This window comes from Sorex fumeus, unplaced genomic scaffold (genome assembly GCF_029834395.1).
Source record: "Sorex fumeus unplaced genomic scaffold, SorFum_2.1 ptg000021l, whole genome shotgun sequence".
Lineage (NCBI taxonomy): Eukaryota > Metazoa > Chordata > Mammalia > Eulipotyphla > Soricidae > Sorex > Sorex fumeus.
This window is the reverse complement of record NW_026606078.1, coordinates 16,778,759-16,798,925: the sequence shown is the minus strand read 5'-3', so window position 1 is coordinate 16,798,925 and position 20,167 is coordinate 16,778,759. Positions and strand designations below refer to the sequence as shown.

Sequence of the window (20,167 nt, the reverse complement as noted above, 5' to 3'; positions counted from 1 at the left end):
GATTTTTAATTACAGGTGTGCTTTGCCCATGTGGAATGACTGAGAATCACTATGAGTTGATAAAAAACTCACTATACACACGAAAATGCTCACAGGTTACTTTGAGACATCTGTTTTATTAATGTTTGTTGGCCATTAAACTTCACTGAGACCCTTTTTTCTGTCCTTTATAGGAGCCTCATGAATCTCACCTTCCGTTCAAGTTGAACTTGTAATAAGGTGGAATTAAATCATCAATATGCTTCTCACCTCTTCCTTCAGGAGAAAAATCCTACTTACATTCAAGGTGGTCAAAGTGCAGACAACGCCATCCACCTTTTTCTGGAGATGTACACGGGACCGAGGTGAGAATAGCAAAAGGCTCTATTTTAATGGTCTTAATGAAGGTTTCAGGGAAGAGCATTAAACAAGACTGATTCACCATCTTCCAAAAGAAATAATTTGCAAAGCTGATGCCCTGGGTATGGTAAAAGAGAATATGGTAAAAACCATACTTTTTCTTCTGGGACAAGAAGGTTCTAAATATATAGCTTCAAGCTGCTTTGAAATACCTACCTTGATTAGGAATCACCGTCTGCCATAGGAGTGAATAAGGACAACACTCAAAGAAATCAGAAGAGAAAAATAGGGAAAAAAAAACTCATACTCAGTTTGGCAACACATGTACTAAAATTGAAATGATACAGAGATTAGCATGGTCCTTGAACAGAGATGACATGCAAACTTGTAAAGTGTTCCACATTTTTGTTGCAAGAAGAATTAACAGGGCTACATTAATCTAAGACAAGCCCCACAAGTACTCCAAATTTTGACATAAAGTTAGCACAAATCCCCATCACAATGATCTCTCTCAATGTCAATGGACTAAAAGCAGCAATTCAGAGGCAGAGGATGGCAGGATGAATTAGAAAACTGAACCCAACATTCTGCTGCCTGCAAGAAACACATCTGAATAATCAAAGAAAACATGGGCTCAAACTCAAAGGCTGGGAAACAATTCTTCGAGAAAAAAACACCTCCAAATATCTGGAGTGGCCATACTAGTATCACACCACATGGACTTCAGGCTAAAGGTTGTAAGAGACAGTGTAGGTCATTTCTTAATGATCATGGTATCTGTACATCAGAAAAAACTCACCCTCCTCAATGTATATGCTCCTAATGACAGACCAGCAAAATATGTAAAAACAAGTTCTAATAGACTTAAAGAAAAACATTGATAGCAACACAATACTAGATGGAGATTTGAAAGTACTTTCTCACTTCTCAATATATTAAACAGACAAAAAATCAGCAAGAAAATATTTTATTTGAGGGAAGTAGTGAACAACCATTGGGTTAGAATAGAAATCAAAGAGGAAATAAAAAGATTCCAGAAACAAATGAGAATGAGGAGCTACCAGAACTTGTGGGACACAGCAAAAGCAGTGTTAAGAGGAACGTTTTTAGCTCTGCAAAATTCATCAGGAAGAAAGAAAGGGCCTACAAAAATAACTTACAGTTCAAGATTTTGGAAAATGACCAATTAAAGGAGTCCAAGCTAGGCAGGAGGAAGGAAATAATAAACCCTGGAGCAAAAATCAATGAGCTAGAATCCCAAAATACAATCCAGAAGACCAACAAAAAGCAAGACATGGTTCTTTGAGAAAATAAATAAGATCAATAAACCATAAGCAAGACTCACAAATAAACAAAGAGAACGAATCCTAATAAACGAATCAGAAATGCAAAGGGGGACATCATAATAGAAACTACAGAAATCCAGAGGATCATCAGTGATTATTTTGAGAAACTTTACAGCAAGAAATGAGAGAATCTTGAATAAATGGATAAATTACTGGATTCCAATTACCTCCCAAGGCTGAACCAAGAAGATTTCGAATACGATAGCATAGCGGTCGGGTGTTTGCCTTGCACGCAGCCAACATGACCGACCCGAGTTCGATTCCTCCGCCCCTCTCGGAGAGCCCGGCAAGCTACCGAGAGAGTATCTCTCCCGCAAGGCAGAGCCTGGCAAGCTCCCAGTGACGTATTTGATATGCCAAACACAGTAACAACAAAGTCTCCAATGGAGACGTTACTGGGCCCGCTTGAGCAAATCGATGAACAAAGGGAGGGCCTTTACCTTTTACCTTTATCAATACCAAGCAAATTGAAATGATAATAAAAAGCATCCCCTAAAACAGGAGCCCAGGCCCAAATGGATTCACTAATGAAATATTTCAAACCTTTAAAGAGGACCTGATGCCAAACATTTTTTAAGATTTTCCAGGAAATTGAAGAAACAAAAATACTACCAAACAGTTTCTATGGGCAAAGTTCATCCTGATACTCAGATCAGACAGAGAAACCACAAAAAAAAAGATAATTACAGATATTTCCTTGATAAATACAGATGCAAAGATCTTTAAGAAAATAACTGCAAAGAAAATCCAGAAACTCAACAAATGATCACACACTAAGACCAAGTAGGTTTATCTTGGGGATGCAAGGATGGCTTAACATTCTCAAGTCAATCAACAGAATACACCATCTCAATAAAATAAAGATAAAAGTCATATGATCATATCAATAGATGTAGATAAAGCATTTGATGAGATCCAGCACACATTCATGATGAAAAACTCTCAACAAAATGGGAGTTGAAAGTACTTTCCTCAATATAGTCAAAGCAAACTATCACAAACCCACAGCAAGCATTATTCTCAACGGGGAACAACTAAAGGCTTGGGCCAGAAATCAATGAGCTAGAATCCCAGAATACAATCAGGCACAAACCAAGCTACCCACTCTCACCACTCCTATTCAACATAATACTTGAAGTACTTGCCATATGATTTGGTAAGAAAAAGATATCAAGGGCATCCAGATAAAAAAGGAAAAACTCAAGCTTTTACTATTTGGAGATGACATGATACTATACTTAGAAAATCTCAAAGAATCTACAAAAAAGCTCCTGGGAACAATAGATTTGTTTAGTAAAGTAGCATATTGCTAAATCAATATCCATTAGTCCATGGCTTTCTGGTATACTAATAATGAAAGAGAAAAAAGAGATAGGAGAAGAACAATCCCATTCACAATAATACATCAGAAAATCAAGTATATTAGAAACAGCTAAGAAGGTTAAGGATCTATACCAAAAAAAAACCCTACAAAACACCACTTCAAGAAATAAAAGAGGATATGAGGAAATGGAATCACATCCCATGCTCATGGATTGAGAGGATTAACACTGTCAAAATAGCAATAAACCCCAAAGCGCTATTAAGATTCAATGCACTTCATATAAGTATACCAATAACATTTTTCAAAGAAACAGATTAAAAATTCTTGAAATTCATAAACAACAATAAACTCCCATGAATAGCTAAACCAATCTTTGGAAAAAGAAGATGGGATCACCTTCCCCAACTTCAAATCCTAGGACAAAGTCGTAGTAATCAAAAAAGCATGGTATTCAGATAATGACAGGGCTCAGATCAATGGAATGTCGTCAAATATCCTGACGCTGACCCCCAAATTATTATTACCTAATCATTCATAAAGGCTCAAGAACTATGAAGTTGAGCAAGGAAGTCTCTTCAGCAACTGGTGCTGGGCAAACTGGACAGCAACATGCAAAAAAGATGAAGTCAGACCTATTTATAGTGCCAGGAACAAAGTCAGATCAAATGAATTAAAGACCTCAATATCATACCTGAATTCTTAAGATATATGGAGAAAAATGTGGGAAGATCCCTCCATGACGTTAAAGCTAAGGGAAACTTCTAGAATGAAACACCATTGACCAAGAAAGAGGAAGTGAAGATAAACAAATGAGACTACATTAAACTAAGAAATTTCTGCAACTCAGAAAAACTGGTGACCATGATAAAAAGACAGCCCACATAATGGAGAAAAATTATTTATGCAATACCCATAAAATTAACCTCAAAATTCTGACTGCTGTATCATTAAGTATACTAAATAATTCCTGTGACTTTTATTCTTCTCACATATATTGACTCTAAAATATTTTAGATTTCCTTTTAAACCACAGGTAAAAATGTAAAATTATAACTTCTCTTAATCACTTAATCACTTAACTTCCCGTTAGTCGTCGATTTGCTCGAGCGGGCGCCAGTAACGTCTCCATTTGTCCCTGTCGCGTGCTAGGTGAATGAGACCAGTTGTAGTTACTGGTTTTGGCATATCGAATACACAGCGGATAGCTTGCCAGGCTCTTCCGTGCGGGCGGAATACTCTCGGTAGCTTGCCAGTCTTTCCGAGAGGTATAACCTCATAACTTCTCTTAAAAGCTAAAAATAACCCCTATACTTTGCCAGGTGAGACCCAAAAAACAAAACAGCAAACAAGCAAGCAAGAAAGAAAGAAATTAAAAATTAAAAATAATGCTCTTTGCAGTGCTAAGGATCAAACACAGATCATTATACAATGGAAGGCAAATGTTCTATCACTGAGTTATATCCCTGTTCTTAAACATTTAAAAAGGTCTTATTTGATGTTTCATTGCATTTTCTTTTTTAAAAAATGCTTTTCTTAGTAGACCTGGTCGCCACAGTACCTCCTACTTGTTAACCTTTGTATATTTTACCTCTAAGATTCAGCTGGCACCTTATTCTTCCTATATCCATGCTCTCATTTGACAAACTTTCCAAGATCATGTCTGACTTGCTTTAACTTGGCATAAAATGGACACCTTATTTTCTGTATGCTCTCACGCTACAGGTGATGATGTTTTCGACCCTGGAGAAGTCTTTTCTGGGGAGCTTTCTGACTGTTTCTATTTGACTTCAAAGTATCTAAAGGTAAGGCATCATCTTTTTATTTTTTTGCATTTATGGGTCACACCTGGCGATGCACAGGGGTTACTCCTGGCTCTGCAGTCAGGAATTACTCCTCACGGTGCTTGGGGGGACCATACAGGATGCTGGGAATCTAACCTGAGTAGGCCGTGTGCAAGGCAAATGCCCTACCTGCTGTACTATTGCTCCAGCTCCCCCCTCCCCATAATTCATCATCTTGAGGGCCTCAGATTTTTACCTTCCATTTAGAAACTTCATCTTTACATTGTCACAGTAAATTGAAACCACAGAACCATTGAATGGCATGTTATAATGGTAGCAGCCATGAGCAAGCATTGATAACCCATAAGTTGGCATAAATGAATTCTGTCTCAGAGGCTTCAACTTCTGAGGATACCTTTCACTACCTCCTTTCTGTTACATATTCCTGGATCACAATCTACATCAGGACATCAGTACAAACTGTACACCCAAAAGCTAGTCTTCCAATGGGATCAGAATCCTTGATCCTTGTAACTTGCAATTTTTCATTCATGACTTGTTGACCTTGTTTCTGGCGGAGGCAACCAGAGCATAAACTCAACTTTCCAGTAGTTTCCACAGGAAATCCAAATACCTAAGAATGTTATCATTTCTGACGACACAGTTTAAGATTTTTTTGGAATCCCACGGAAAGCTACTATCATTAATGGTATAATATTACTATTCTCCAAAGTCCAGATCTTCCAAAAGAACTCTCTACCCTCCTCACTCCAATTGCAGACTCCAGTCTATGATGCTCCTGAAACTGCTTCTAATAGTTTCACTCAGGTTCTCCCCTAAAGTGCACAAGTTAAGTTCATACCACTCCAAGTTCTTATTCCTAAAGTACTAGAGTCGGCTTGGTTCTCAAGCTTGTGTTCTCCCTTGAGGAAATACCCTGCTTCCTTTCTCTATGTCTCTCTTTGCTTGCTTTGTTAAACGAGTCTTCTCTCTTGAACATATATTACTTTTCACACTACAACTCTGTCACAAGTTTCTAAGTGTTGTTCGAAAAATCTATTTTGCTTCATTGAACTAAAAATTTTAAAAACCAGAGTTTTGTTAAAACCAATATTTGTTTCTTTTAAACCGCAAATTTTGAGAATGAAAGGTGGTAAAGCAATGGAATACTACTCAGTTGTATGATGTGAAATGTTATTATTTGTAGAAAAATTGATAACATGAGTGTATTATGTTTAGTGACATAAATCAGGCATAGAAAGATAGGCATCATACAAGTTCATGCATATGTGACATATAGAGAAAACAAATTAAAAGAATAAAATGAGACAGACAAACGTCTAAAACATTATTTATATTCTATGATTTATAATTCGATTAATAATGGTTTCTTATAAACATAATTCCAACATAACACTACTCATTCTCTCAAAAATTAACCTCTTCCTCTCTCCCAAAGCCCCAAAATCCCTCCTCCCAATCCCCTGACTCAATTTTGTGGATCAGTTCTCCACGACAGTGCTCCTACCAGAAATAGGCAAAGCATTGTTACTGGCTATTCTAAGGATAATGGACAAGGCCCTGTGCTAGAAGTGGAGGTAAATGTTGTAGTTCTTACTGTTTGCCATGTGGTGTTGTTGATTTTTGGTTTTCTTTGTATTTGAAAGAGTTTCTGTATATATTGCACTTGAAAATAAGAGACCTAGGACAGAGTGATAGTACATTTCGTAAGGCACTGGCCCTGTGCACAGCTGACCTCAGTTTGATCTTTAGTATCACGTATGTTCTCCTAAGCACATTCAGCAGTGATCCGTAGCACAGACCCATGAATATTCCCTGAGCAGTACGGGCTATGACCCAGATTCAACCTGATCCAAACAAAAGCTTTTTTTAAAAAAAAATAGATATTTTTAAACTATTAAGTTCCATACTGTATTTGGTATATCAAATACATTACGGGGAGTTTGCCAGGCTTTGCTGTGCAGGCGAGATATTTTCGGTAGCTTGCTGGGCTCTCTGAGAGGGGTGGAGGAATCGAACTTGGGTCAGCCATGTTGGCTGCGTGCAAGGCAAACGCCCTACTGCTGTGCTATCGATCCAGAACTTAGCATTGTAAAGTAGTCTAGTCTCAATTCATTTGCTTTCTTGAAAATATAATAGGAAGTTGATAACCTGGAATAGGAGTATGAATGAAGCACCACTTTATCATGAAATTTGTGCTGAAGTACAGATTCTAGGCTTGATGACTTGAGACAGGATAACCGAAACCCAAGTGTATTCAGAACCTTGTTGCTCATTCATGGAAGGGAAAGTTAAAGTGATACCATCACAATAAGAGTTTTGAAATGTCTCGAGAACATACAAAAATATTAGTTTAAGACATGTATTTTATTTTAGTGTGGTTATTTTGGAGGACTGCTGAACTAGAACAGTGAAAAATGTGGCATTCCCTACCACAGAGGCTGGGTGGGATGGTGGGTATTGGAGATGGGAGGGAAACTGGGATCCGTCATGGTGGAGAATGGGCACTGGTGGAGGGATGGGTACTTGAACATTGTATAACTGAAACATAAGCACAAAAATTTGTAAGTCTACGACTGTACCTCATGATGTTTCACTTATAAAAATTTTTAACAAATGGAAAAACTAGGGAAAAATGTGGTATTCTTTTGTGTGCTCCTGAAGTTTCTTTACATGAAACCTAGATGTCCATTATACTATCATATCTTCCAATCTCCTTTAGGAGCTCTTACGTTGAGTGTGAAAATAACATGCTGTAAAAAGAGTGAGAGAATTAAACATGAACTGATTTCTTTCAAGTTCATTTCATAAACTTAATAATCTCAGTGTATTTAACTTAAATACCACCTGTCTATGGAGAGTTTTCCTCTTTTTTGACCTCAATTATTGAATTTTTTTTCCCTTCTCTTAGTTTTACCTACCTTGATAACTCGATTCTGTGTTGGGTTGAGCAGACAGAGAGAAGTCGATTCCAGAAAAGGAGGCTGCTGTTTGGTTATTTGGGGGCTGAACCTCCTTCAGAACCGTAACCATTTCTCGCGATGAGTTGCTGTAAGTTTGGGGGGCAGAGCCCTTTTGTCCTGTGTATGACATGGAGTCATAGGACTGCAGGCCAGAAAGGAGAGTTCCCAGAGTGCCTTGATGATAGTAATACACCTGGCTTCCTTCCTGGAATGGAAGTGACAGGCTTTGACTCTGATGTGGAACCTGACATGGTGTTCTCTCAACAAGACTGGCAGAAAGTGATGGGTACACAGACACCATGTTGTTGGTATCTAGGATTTTCTCATAGCGAGCTGACATAGACATGGAAGAGACAGCAGAGTCTTGCTCAAGGACAGTCACAGAAAACTCTTCCATGGAAGACTTCTCTTCAGCACTTCCTGCAATATCACATTCCAAAACAATTTGGAAGGAAGCAGCTGAGGTGGATATATGACTCTGGTGAAACACTCCAGATAGAACTGTTGTGCTGAAATGTTGGTAAAGCTAGGCACTATACATCAGTGATTGGAAATAGGTGCCAGAGGATGAGGGCAGGAGCCAAGCAGAACTACGCACTGGAGCAGATACTCTGGAGTAGTTGCAAACACTTCCTGTTAGGGAAGCTGTATCATTCACCACGGGAAGGGAAAACTGCAGAGTATGTGCAGTTCGCAATACAGATAGATTTTGATAACTTTCTGTAAGAACCAAGAGGGTGATGAAAAAAAACTGTGAGACTAATAATCTCCTTCAACGCTGAGAGGAACAATATTAACTTAAAATTTAAGCCATTGAGATGCTTCTAGTACGAAGAGTCAACTGAGTTTCCCAAATTCCAACAAATTAGGGTTATTCAAAGCCTGGAACATTTTGGCACTTTGTGTATTTGGTATCGTGCTCCCATTGTGAACACAGAACTATAGAAGAACCAGTGGATCTTATGTAAACCTGGATTTCTTGCTTAAAGATAGTTTCTCCTTACCCTAGAAATGCCTGTAGCTTGCTCTCCTATTGAGTCCTATACTATTTCCTAGAATGGAATCTTTTTCAAACTAGGAAGTCTAAGATAATGGGAAACATTCTCTGGACAAGAAGAAACCTGAGACCCAGAGATGGCAAAGAGATTTCCTATATTCCAATAATTTTATTGTTCGTGGGGTGGTGTAGAGTTTGGACCAATAACTGACAGTGATCTTGGGTTCTTCCTGGCTCTACACTCTGGAGTGACCGCTTAGAACATTCAGTAGAGTGTATGCCGTGACAGAGATTCAACTTGATTGGCTGTGTACAAGGCAAGTGACTTATCCCCTCCAATACTTTCTCTCTCTGGCCCTTAAGAATTTCCAGGTTAGGCAACCTAAAGCATGTGGACTTTTTGCCAGGACTCTGCATGATCACTACAAGGCCAGAAACCAGAAGGAAGATACCTTACATTAATATAGGCATTGGGGTCTTTACAACTATTACCATTGCAATCATTAGGTTTCCATTTGACTTGTGCAATGAGTATCTGTTACTTATGGTTCACATACGACTTAATCTTGTTGATGCATTGAAGGTTACCCTGAGTTTTAATCCACTTCAAAAATGACTACTTGAGTTTTTCCCAAGAAATGTTTTTGGAAGGAAAACTTTATTTACATTCGGTGTCTTAAGTTGTTTATCTACAATGTAGTTATTAATAACTCTAAGAATAATAATGCATACTTGAATATAATTTTTCTATTTCATATGATTTACATAGAAGGAAGTGTAAAGAAAACATCGTGAAAAATATGTATCACAGAACTGAAAAACATGTATATAGATATTAATGAAATTTGAGCTATGTAGCAAGCAGCATAGTTTAGTAAGTTATTGAGAGCAGACCCAAGAGTAAGCCCTGAATAACGTGGATGTGGTCCGTAACAAAACCAAATAAAACAGGCCAATAAGGTGATTAATAAATTGTTCCATATATACAATATGAAGACATTATTCTATTTTAGAAAAAACTGCTAGCCAAAAAATTGAATAGAAAGTGATTTTTGAGTGCACACTTTACGAGTCCATTAAAGAGAATAGATTTACCAGTAACTACATAAAAAAAGAAAATAGGAATAAACGTGATTGTATTTCATAGACAAGAAATGTTTCAAATGAGTAAAATACAGAAAGAAACTTCGTAAGTACAAAAAATTAATCTCATCAATAGCTCTGAATATTAACAAGCAAACAACACGTGATAAACATAGCATAGGATTTCAGTTGATCACACAAGAAACAGAAAAGACCATTTAAAAAATGATCACAAAATATTGTAAATTTGCTTTCAACCCCAGGATTAGAATTATCTCTATGAACCAGGAAAACGTTCTTGTCAATGTTTAATGAATAAGCACCAAAATCCAATAAAATGTCTTTAGTATAGGAAAACTCAGAATTCGCAAATAGGACAAAAATGTGTAATTAGACATGTGAGACTTGATTTTTCTATTTCCTCTTAGGATCTAAAAACAGAAATTGACTGTTTTCCAAATACTCTCATGTTAGGAAACAAAATCACGTAAAATAATATTTGTAAAGATGACAAACAGCTTTAACCAAGAACCTACTTACCACACAAATGAATCAAATATCCTGATTCAAGATAGAATATACCATTTTTTTATTTAAATGGCAGCGCGTCCATGTACTTAAAAACCAGAACGTAATAAAACCATTGAATATTCTGTTTCTTCCACCCCCCTAGATAACCACTATTAGCTATTTATGGGAAGCATCATTTCTGAAGCATATTTATATTCCAAATTGTCAAGTACCAGGTACTATATTCTAAGATATAATAAGGGAAAAAAGCCACCAAGGATGGCTTTCTGATAAACTGGTTTTCCCTCTGGTACCCTACTCAAAAAATAGTATACATTCTAGTCCTAGAATTTATTGAAGTAAATTGCATTGAATTGCTCTCAGTGTGTTTATCTCAGCATATTTAATATATATTCTTTGTTTTTTATTTTAAATCTTTGGTTGTCTTCAATATTCTGTCCAAACTTTTTCCCATTACTTGATAATCACCATCCATATTCTTTCTTTCTTTCTTTCTTTCTTTCTTTCTTTCTTTCTTTCTTTCTTTCTTTCCTATTTTATTCCCCCTCATATCATATTGGTTTCTATTTTCTATTTTCTGTTTCTATTTTCTGAGTCTGTAAAAAAAAGTGTCTTTTTTACTATTTTTCAATAGACATCATGTAAAATTCACTATTCAAAGGAAAAAGAAACACAGAGTATCAACACTCATTTACATATATACATGTATTTGCGCTCGTAAGTATGTCTAAAATATAATGTAATCAACGAGAAAAAACACTTTGTATGTGAGAAAAAGAAAGCCAATGTCTAAAATAACACATCAAATGTCAAAGTCAAACTAAAATGTGGCTTATAAAATTCTACTTGAATATTTTCTTTCATTACTACATGATGTTTTTACTTGGCTGCTAAGTTTAGGGATGATAAATCTAATGAAAAGCTTTGAAAAGTAATATTCTTTACCTGACATGCTGCTCGACATGCTGAGAGAGGAGAAAATACCGATGAAAGGTAGACGAGAAATGGAGATGGTACGAGATTACCTCTGAACACTGAAGCAGCTTAAGACCACAATTGTTCAGTACAGATGACTGCTCGCTGGTGATTGGTCATCGGTCACTGGTCACTTACCATGATGTTTCAAATTTGTTTACAAACAACTGCATGGGAACCCCAAGATTCTACCAGTTGTTGGTTTACTTGGTGGGAGAATGATGTCATAAAGTAGGCAGTAGAAAGGTAGAGGCTAGCCAATCAGGATGTCAGATTCCCAAGAAAAAGACCGGATTGGATAGAGAGAGAGAGGAAGAATGAAGCATGCTAGGGAGATGGAATCCTACAAGCCAGTTATAACAGATGCACCTTTCTCAGACTCCTGTGTTAGAAAAGTACTCCCATTATATTCCAGTGGTTACATATTTCATTAATAAATCAAGAAAATTACTAAATAATCATTTTTATTGCACTGTAAAAGAAACAGCACTCGGTATTACTAGTATATTTTATATAACATTTACAGCACAGCGGGTAGGGCATTTGCCTTGCAGGAGGCCAACCCTGATTCCGATTTCAATGCCCGGCAAGCTACCCAGAGTATCTCGTCCACATAGCAAAAGCCTGGCAAGCTACCCATGACGTATTCGAAAGGCCAAAACCAGTGACAATAAGTCTCACAATTTGGTGTAAGATGTTACTGGTTCCTGCTCAAGCAAATGGATGAACAGCAGGAGGACAGTGCTACAATGCTATGATTGAAAAAAAAATGATGGTTTCTTTCAATGACAACATTTACTAGGATAAGTTTTAGATGAATCGAGATGTGTTAAAATGTAAATAAAATGAGAAGAAATAGTAAATGCAAAGGTATCTTATTTATACAAAACAAACATTTGTTCTCAGTTTAAAACTGTAGAAGATAAAGAAAATCATATGCTCATTTGTGTCAAAACTTTACTATCTGAAAAAAAAAGGGATAAAAAACAAATTAAGTGATCAAAAAACAAGCAAAACCAACAAATACTGGCAATTAATATGATAGACCAAGGAGGAATGTTTTTAATAAATTAGTGCTGTGAAATAAATCAGTATTTAAGTATCAAACTTGAATAAAAAAATAAGCATAAACCATGATCATATAATCTGTATTGAAAAAAGTGTAAATGACTAGTAAACACAAGAGCAATTTTCTTATTTCTTAATTTTTTTGTTTTGTTTTATTAGTGAACTGGCAAAACAGTGCAGAAAAGCCATCAAGGATGACCTCAAAAACAGGAGAGCAGCAGTACTGGTAGATGCAGCAGAAGCTGGGAAAAACATTCGTAATGCCCGCCTGTACTTCACCAACTACAAAACCAAGATGACTGCCCTCCGACATCATGATGGATCTATCACATCTTCCAGAAGGGCAATGGAGAAGATTATTCATGACTTCTACTCAGATCTCTTTAATAGCCACATCCACTTGCCCACATGCCACATACCACATGATGGATATGTCGTTCCCAATGTTCTCCCTTCCGAAATCCAACATGCCATCTCGTCGGTAAAGAAACAAAAAGCACCTGGCCCAGACAAGATCAGACCTGAACACCTGAAGAACTTTCCATCAGTACTCATCAATACATTAGCTCAACTCTTCACACGCTACCTGTCTGAATGCAAGGTTCCATCCCAATGGAAAACCAGCAAGACTGTACTACTATACAAGAAAGGAGACATCCACGACATTGGCAACTATCGCCCAATCTGCCTATTGTCTGTCATCTACAAACGATTCACTCGAGTCATCCTGAATAGGATTAGCAGAACACTAGATGAAGGACAACCATGTGAACAAGCTGGATTCCGAAAAGGATTCAGTACCATTGACCATATCCACACAATAACCAAGCTCATTGAGGTGTCTCGGGAGTTCAAGATGCCGCACTGTCTAACGTTCATTGATTTAAAGAAGGCCTTTGATTCTGTTGAGACAGAAGCGGTCATGGAAGCCCTAGCCAATCAGGGCGTACAAACTCAATACATCAGGATCCTTCGTGGGCTCTATTGCGGATTCACTACCAAGATCTCACCATTCTACAAAGAAGTAATCATCCATATCAAGAGAGGGGTTCGGCAGGGTGATACCATTTCACCAAAACTCTTCAGTGCCACCCTCGAGAACATCATGCGACGACTAGAATGGGAAAACATGGGAGTGAAGATAGATGGTCGGCAACTACACCACCTCCGCTTTGCTGATGACATCGTTCTAATAACACCAAACATCAGCCAAGCGGCACAAATGCTGGCGGACTTTGACCGTGAGTGTGGAAAGGTCGGACTACAGCTGAATCTTACGAAGACAATGTTTATGAGAAACAGCCTTGTTCCTGACGCTCCATTCGCTCTCAACGGAACCACCATCTCCGAATGCAACAGTTATATATACTTAGGTCGAGAAATCAACATGATGAATGACCTGGCACCTGAGTTACGCAGGAGGAAGAGAGCGGCTTGGAATGCCTTCAAGAGCATTGAAGAAATAACTAAAAAGACAAAGAACCTCCAGCTACGAGCACATCTCTTTGATTCCACTATTCTTCCTGCATTAACATATGCCTCAGAGACCTGGACCCTACGAAAACAGGATGAGAACACTATTCGGGTCTCTCAAAGAGGAATCGAAAGAACTATGCTTGGAATATCACGATTCACTCAAATGAGAGATAGAATCCGGAGTTCTGATCTTCGTCAACGCTCAAGAATCAGGGACGCTGTCTCATTTGCCAAGACATCAAAAATCAGATGGGCTGGACACATAATGAGGTTTACAGACAACCGCTGGACTAGAGCCATTACTGATTGGATTCCACGAGACATCAAAAGATCACGTGGACGCCCACCTATAAGATGGTCAGACTTCTTCGTCAAGACCCTAAATGATCAGTTTGAGGCTCTACATGTTCCTAAAACGAACAGATACCATTGGGCTACGCTAGCACGCAACCGGGATGAATGGAGACGCTACTGGCACCCGCTCGAATAAATCGATGAATAACGGGGATTAAGTGATTAAGTGATTTATTAGTGAAACACCATGAGGTACAGTTGTAGAATTAAAGTTGTTGTGCTTGGGTTTCAGCTATACAGTGATCGAGTACCCATCCCACCTCCAGTGCCCATTCTCCACTCCTACCAATTGCAGTATCCCTCCCACCCCCATCCCCCATCCCACCCTGACTCTTTGGTAGGGCACACCCTTTTGTTCTATCTCTTCTTTTGGGTGCTGTGGTCTGCAGAAGAGACATTGGGTGGCAATCCTGTTTTTTCCATAGACTACTTTCAGCAGGCATTTCCCATCCTGGGCAGATCTTCCCAACACCTTTTATTGGGTGTTCCCTTCTCTAACTGCGCTGCCTTTACCCCTAGAGAGTGCAGCTGGCCTCTAAGCCATGGAGTGAACAACCTGTATATTTATCACAGCTATTCTTGGGGGTTAGTCTCTTATTTTCTTACTTTATGTTAACCAGAAGAATGTAGTCTTTCTATGTCTGTCCCTCTCTTTCTGACTCATTTCGCTTAGCATACTATTTTCATGTAGTACCACACAAGAGCAATTTTCAAGCACACTAGTAGACAAAGAGCACAAATTAAAATGAGAAATTAAAATTTCCCCTCAAATTACAAATATTGAAAGCTCAGGTAATATCTTTTCCTAGCAAAGATATTAGAAAATAGACCTTTTCAAGTTATTTTATTGAGAATTAAATCTGTATAATAGTTAGGCAATACAGAATTTAAAGCAGTTTAATGTTCTTTAAGTCACTGTTACTGTCACTATTCTCCCGTTGTTCATCGATTTTCTCGAGAGGGCCCAGTAACATCTCCAGTGTGAGACTTTTTTGCAAGTTAGCTTTTGTGTGTGTATATGGAAATTCAGGGATCAAACGCATAGCCTCAGAAATGTGAGGCAAATATTTTACCACCGAGGCATATTTCCAACCACAGTTAATGATTTTGCTTTTGTTTCTATAGCGCAAAGTATAAAAACAAAAATTTCATACTTGCAAGCCAAGTTCTTTTGTCCCGAGCTACATATCCAGTCATAAGTAAGTTACGTTTAAGAATTGATCTTAAGTAAACAATCAGAAAAGTAGACAAATAGATATAAATGTTCACATCAAAGTCATCTTAGCAGCAAATTCCCCGCAGCATTACAATTATAAAATATCAATAAACATTATATAGTAACTGCAATTGATTATGTAAAAATTATACTTGTATATATACTAATATAAATACATAATTGAAAGACTCCAAAGAAAGAAATGTACCTTCATTTTACTTGTATGTATTTTGTGGTTCTATTTTCTTCTTAATATAGTTATCCCATGAACAATACAAATTTGGACTTCTATATGATTTTTTTCAATAATTATATTTTGAAAATATTTGGACATTGGTATTGATGTGAAATAATTAAAGATGATCAATATATCCTAGAAATATCAAAAAAATCTAAGAAAAAGTATGCCATGCATGTATAAAATATATGTAGATAATTGATTTGATTGGACCCCAGACTTAGTATAGGGGTTAAAGCACTTACCATGCACACAGTCAACAGAAATTAATGGCTGGCACCACCAGGAATGACCCTTGAGCACAGAGTCTGAAGTCCTAAGCACCACATACTATGGCCCAAATACACCGCAAAAAACAGAAATAAAATTTATCACTTATTACCATGAAATACAAATGTATTATAAAGTCTATTATAAAATTCATTGTAAATTTTTGAATGTATCAAAATTTACACATTTACAGACCACACATATCACTACTTGTAGACAATGTAATTAAATACTGTTAAAAAACCATCTTCTTGGTCAATAGCAGACTCTCCATTAAATTTGGGGGTTTTCAACACTTATATAGGAGCTAGCACTCTTAACCTCTATGTTACTCAAGAATCAGTTATATGTTTTTCTTTTCTTTTCTTCCTTTTTTTGAGGGGAGGGTATTGCACCCAGATGTGCTCCTGGCTCACTTCTTACTCTGTATCCAGAGATCACTCCTGGCAGTCTCAGGGTTCCTGGGATTGAACTCAGGTTAGGTGCATACAAGGTAAACACCCTCTACATACTTCACTAGCTCTATAGCCTATATGTTTCTTTTTTAAAATGACATGTAGTAAAACATTTTAATAATTAAAAATCATTTCTAATAAAACATTTAATTAAAAAGTTTAATGCAGGCAAATACTGTTTTAATCAGTAAAGTAAATTTAAAAATTAGAATAATACTTGGTAAAGCATAGAAACATAGCAAAAAATAGATGGTATATATCTTATTTGCAAATTTGTAACTAACAAATTGTCCTTTTCCATTTCAAGGATGAGGTGAATCCATAGAGTAGATTTGTTCACGAACAATGCTATATTGTCTGCTGGATGCTTATTTAAAAATACTTGCCAATGTGCCTGTTTTTCAACTTTTTGAGTACTATAGTCCTCTTTGCTATTGTTAGATCTTTCTCTTGTTTTATTTTTACTTTATGTTCCAATTTTCTTTATTTTTTATTTTTAAATTTCAATTAGTGAGACACCATGATGTACAGTTGTAGACTTACAAATTTTTGTGCTTTGGTTTCAATTATACAATGATCAAATACCCATCCAGTGCCCATTTCCCACCACCATGGTTCCCAGTATCCATCCCACACCCCATACCCCCATCCCACCCTGCCTCTGTGTCACGGGTAGCTTTCTAGGCTTTGCCATGAGGGCGAGGTACTCTTGGTAGCTTGCCAGGCTCTCCGAGAGGGGCAGAGGAATTGAACTCAGGTTGGCCATGTTGGCTGCTTGCAAGGCAAACGCCCTACCCGCTGTGCTATTGCTCCAGCTCATCCTAACCATTAGTGACTCATAATAGGTTGGCCTTTGTATTTTTAAATATTCTTCAATATTCACCCCTCTCTTTTTAAAATTTTATTATTTGATAAAGTCACTGTCGCTGTCACTGTCCTCCCGTTGGTCATTGACTTGCTCAAGCGGGCACCACTAATGTCTCCATTGTGAGACTTGTTGTTTCTGTTTTTGGCATATCGAATACATCACAGGTAGTTTGCCAGACTTTGTGTGTGGGTGAAATACTCTCAGTAGCTTGCCGGGTCTCTGAAAGGGCTGGAGGAATAGAACCAAGGTTGGCCGTGTTCAAGGCAAACACCCTACCCACTATGCTATTGTTCCAATTATAAAATTTCAAAAAAAAAGGAAAAAAATAATCCTGAGTCCTAGTTAAAAGACCCTACCGAAAGGGAAAAAACATTTTCAGAAGTGTTTTCTGATAAAGGGTTAATACCCAAGATCTTCACCAGTGCAAACTGGAAGGGGGCACTTTGAGTTTCCCGCCTTACCCCAGGAGAACCCTGGAGGCCAAAACCCCCCAGAAAAGTAGTTCACAATATTTATTTACTTTTTTATATTTAAAAAAAGAATTTTTATTAGTGTAACACTATGAGGTCCAGTTATAGACTTACAAATTTTTGTGTTTGGGTTTCAGTTATACAATGATCAGGTACCCATCCCTCCACAAGCGCCCATCCTCCACCACCACAGGTCCCAGCATCCCTCCCAACCCCATCCCCCCCTTCCCACCCTGCCTCTGTGGCAGGGCATTCCCCCTTGCTCTCTCTCTCTCTCCTTTAGGGTCCTGTGGTTTGCAAGAGTGGCATTGAGTGGCAATCATGTTTGGTATATATTCTACTTTCAGCATGCTTCTCCCACCCTGGGAGGATACTCCCAACACCCTTTATTTGGTTTATTTGGTGCTCTCTTCTTTAACTGAGCTTCCTTATCCCTTAGCACGTGGCCTCCAAGTCATGGAGCAAAATTCCTGGTACTAATATCAGCCACTCCTGGGTGTTAGTCTCCCAATTTGTTGCTTTCTGATCCCCAGATGAATGAAATCTTTCTATGTCTATCCCGCTCTTTCTGACTCATTTCGCTTAACATGATACTTTCCATGTAGTACCACGGGTATGTAAATTTCATGACTTCATCTTTTCTAACCACTACATAGTACTCCATTGTGTCAATGTACCAAGGTTTCTTTAACCAGTCATCTGTTCTCGGACACTCAGGTTTTTTCCAGATTCTGGCTATTGTAAAGAGTGCTGCAATGAACAAACAAGTGCAGATGTCACTTCGACTATACATTTTGCCTCTCTGAGATATATTACCAGGAGTGGTATTGCTGGGTCAAATGGCAGATCAAATTCTAATTTTTTGAGAATCATCCATACTGTTTTCCAAAAGGGTTGGACCAGTCAGCATTCCCACCAGCAGTGAAGGAGTGTCCCTTTCTCGCCACATCTGCGCCAGCACCGGTTGCTTTTGTTCTTGTGGATGTGGGCCAGACTCTGTGGTATGAAATGATATCTCATTGTTGTTTTGATCTGCGTCTCTCTGATGATTAGTGATGTAGAGCATTTTCTCATGTGCATTTTAGCCATTCGGATTTTTTCTTTGCGAAACTTTCTGTTCATTTCCTCGCCCCATTTTTTGATTTAGTTGGGTATTTTCTTCTTGAGTTCACAATATTTATTACATTTAATATCCAAACACCAATCCCACCACAATTACACCTTCTTACCAGCCTAAAACCTCCAGAACCCAGCCAGCGCCATGCTCATGGTGATGCTCAGCCCAGGAATGCAGAGAGCAGCCATGAGCATGGCGGAGGATGGGTGCTAGAGGTTTTTGGCTGCTGGGGCTGGGTCGCTTGAAGGCGGGGAGGGGGTCTCACCCGCCCCCTCTGGGGCACATCGAGTCTTCACCTCTTTCTTAGGCAGCTTAGATTTTATAATCCACCTCTTCTATCTTTTCTTGTTGCTGCTCTAAATTTCCTCATCCCTTCATTCCATCCAAATCTGCCTTGTTTTATACTCATTGCTAAGGACACATCCTTATATGTATAAACTTCAGCATCTGGCCATCTTGAGACACCTTGTTATAGAACTACTTTTTTACTGAGAGCAACTAGAATAAATGGAGCAATTAATAATGAGTTCTTTTGGGGGCTGGATCACATGATGGTACTCAGGACTTACCAAGGTTTTGCATTCAGATATCACTCCTGGAAGGTCAGAGGACCCTTTGTGGAACCAGGTTTTGAACCTGGGTTTTCTCATGTGCAAGACAAGCACCCTACACACTACACTATCCCTCTGGACCTAATAATGAAATATTTGATGGCAGAAGCAAACAACTAAAAATAGCAACATTTGAGAGGTAAGTTCTTAGTGAGTAGAAACATCTACTGAGTTAGATATACTTTCTTCAGCTGCTACTTCAGGTCATGAGTGCTGATCTTCAACAGGAAGAGACAGAGAAGCCAGTGGGTGTCTCCTCAGTCTGGTGGGAAGGGGATTTGTAGACATAAATAGGATGTGGGCTCTACCAATTCCATTAGAGCCCAAGTGATCAAGATTCCAGCAAAAACTGGGGTGTGAATCACCTTGATGCAATAACCTCAATAGGTGAGTTATCTCCGTGCTGCAGGTACAAGGAATCTGGTAGAGGTGAGTTTTGGGAATTCTGGAAACAAAAAAAAATCAAATATGGGTTCCTCCCAAAGGGAGATACCCTGGGAACTACTCCCAGTTTTAAGATGAAATTCCAGCATAGCTGTACCCTTGGAAAGAGTGAGCCCTAACCGTGTGGTGAAGATGCTTCCTGCATCTAGGCCTGTCACTCTCTGGTTGGGCTAAGATGCGCTCTTATTCTGCTGCCTTACAAAAGACAGGCAAATCCTCT

At 38.2% G+C, this 20,167-nt stretch overlaps 1 pseudogene; it reads left to right on the top strand.

The window, feature by feature from the left end:
* Positions 1–649: 649 nt before the first annotated feature.
* LOC130022993 (uncharacterized) lies at positions 650–746 on the top strand (annotated as a pseudogene).
* Positions 747–20,167: the final 19,421 nt, after the last annotated feature.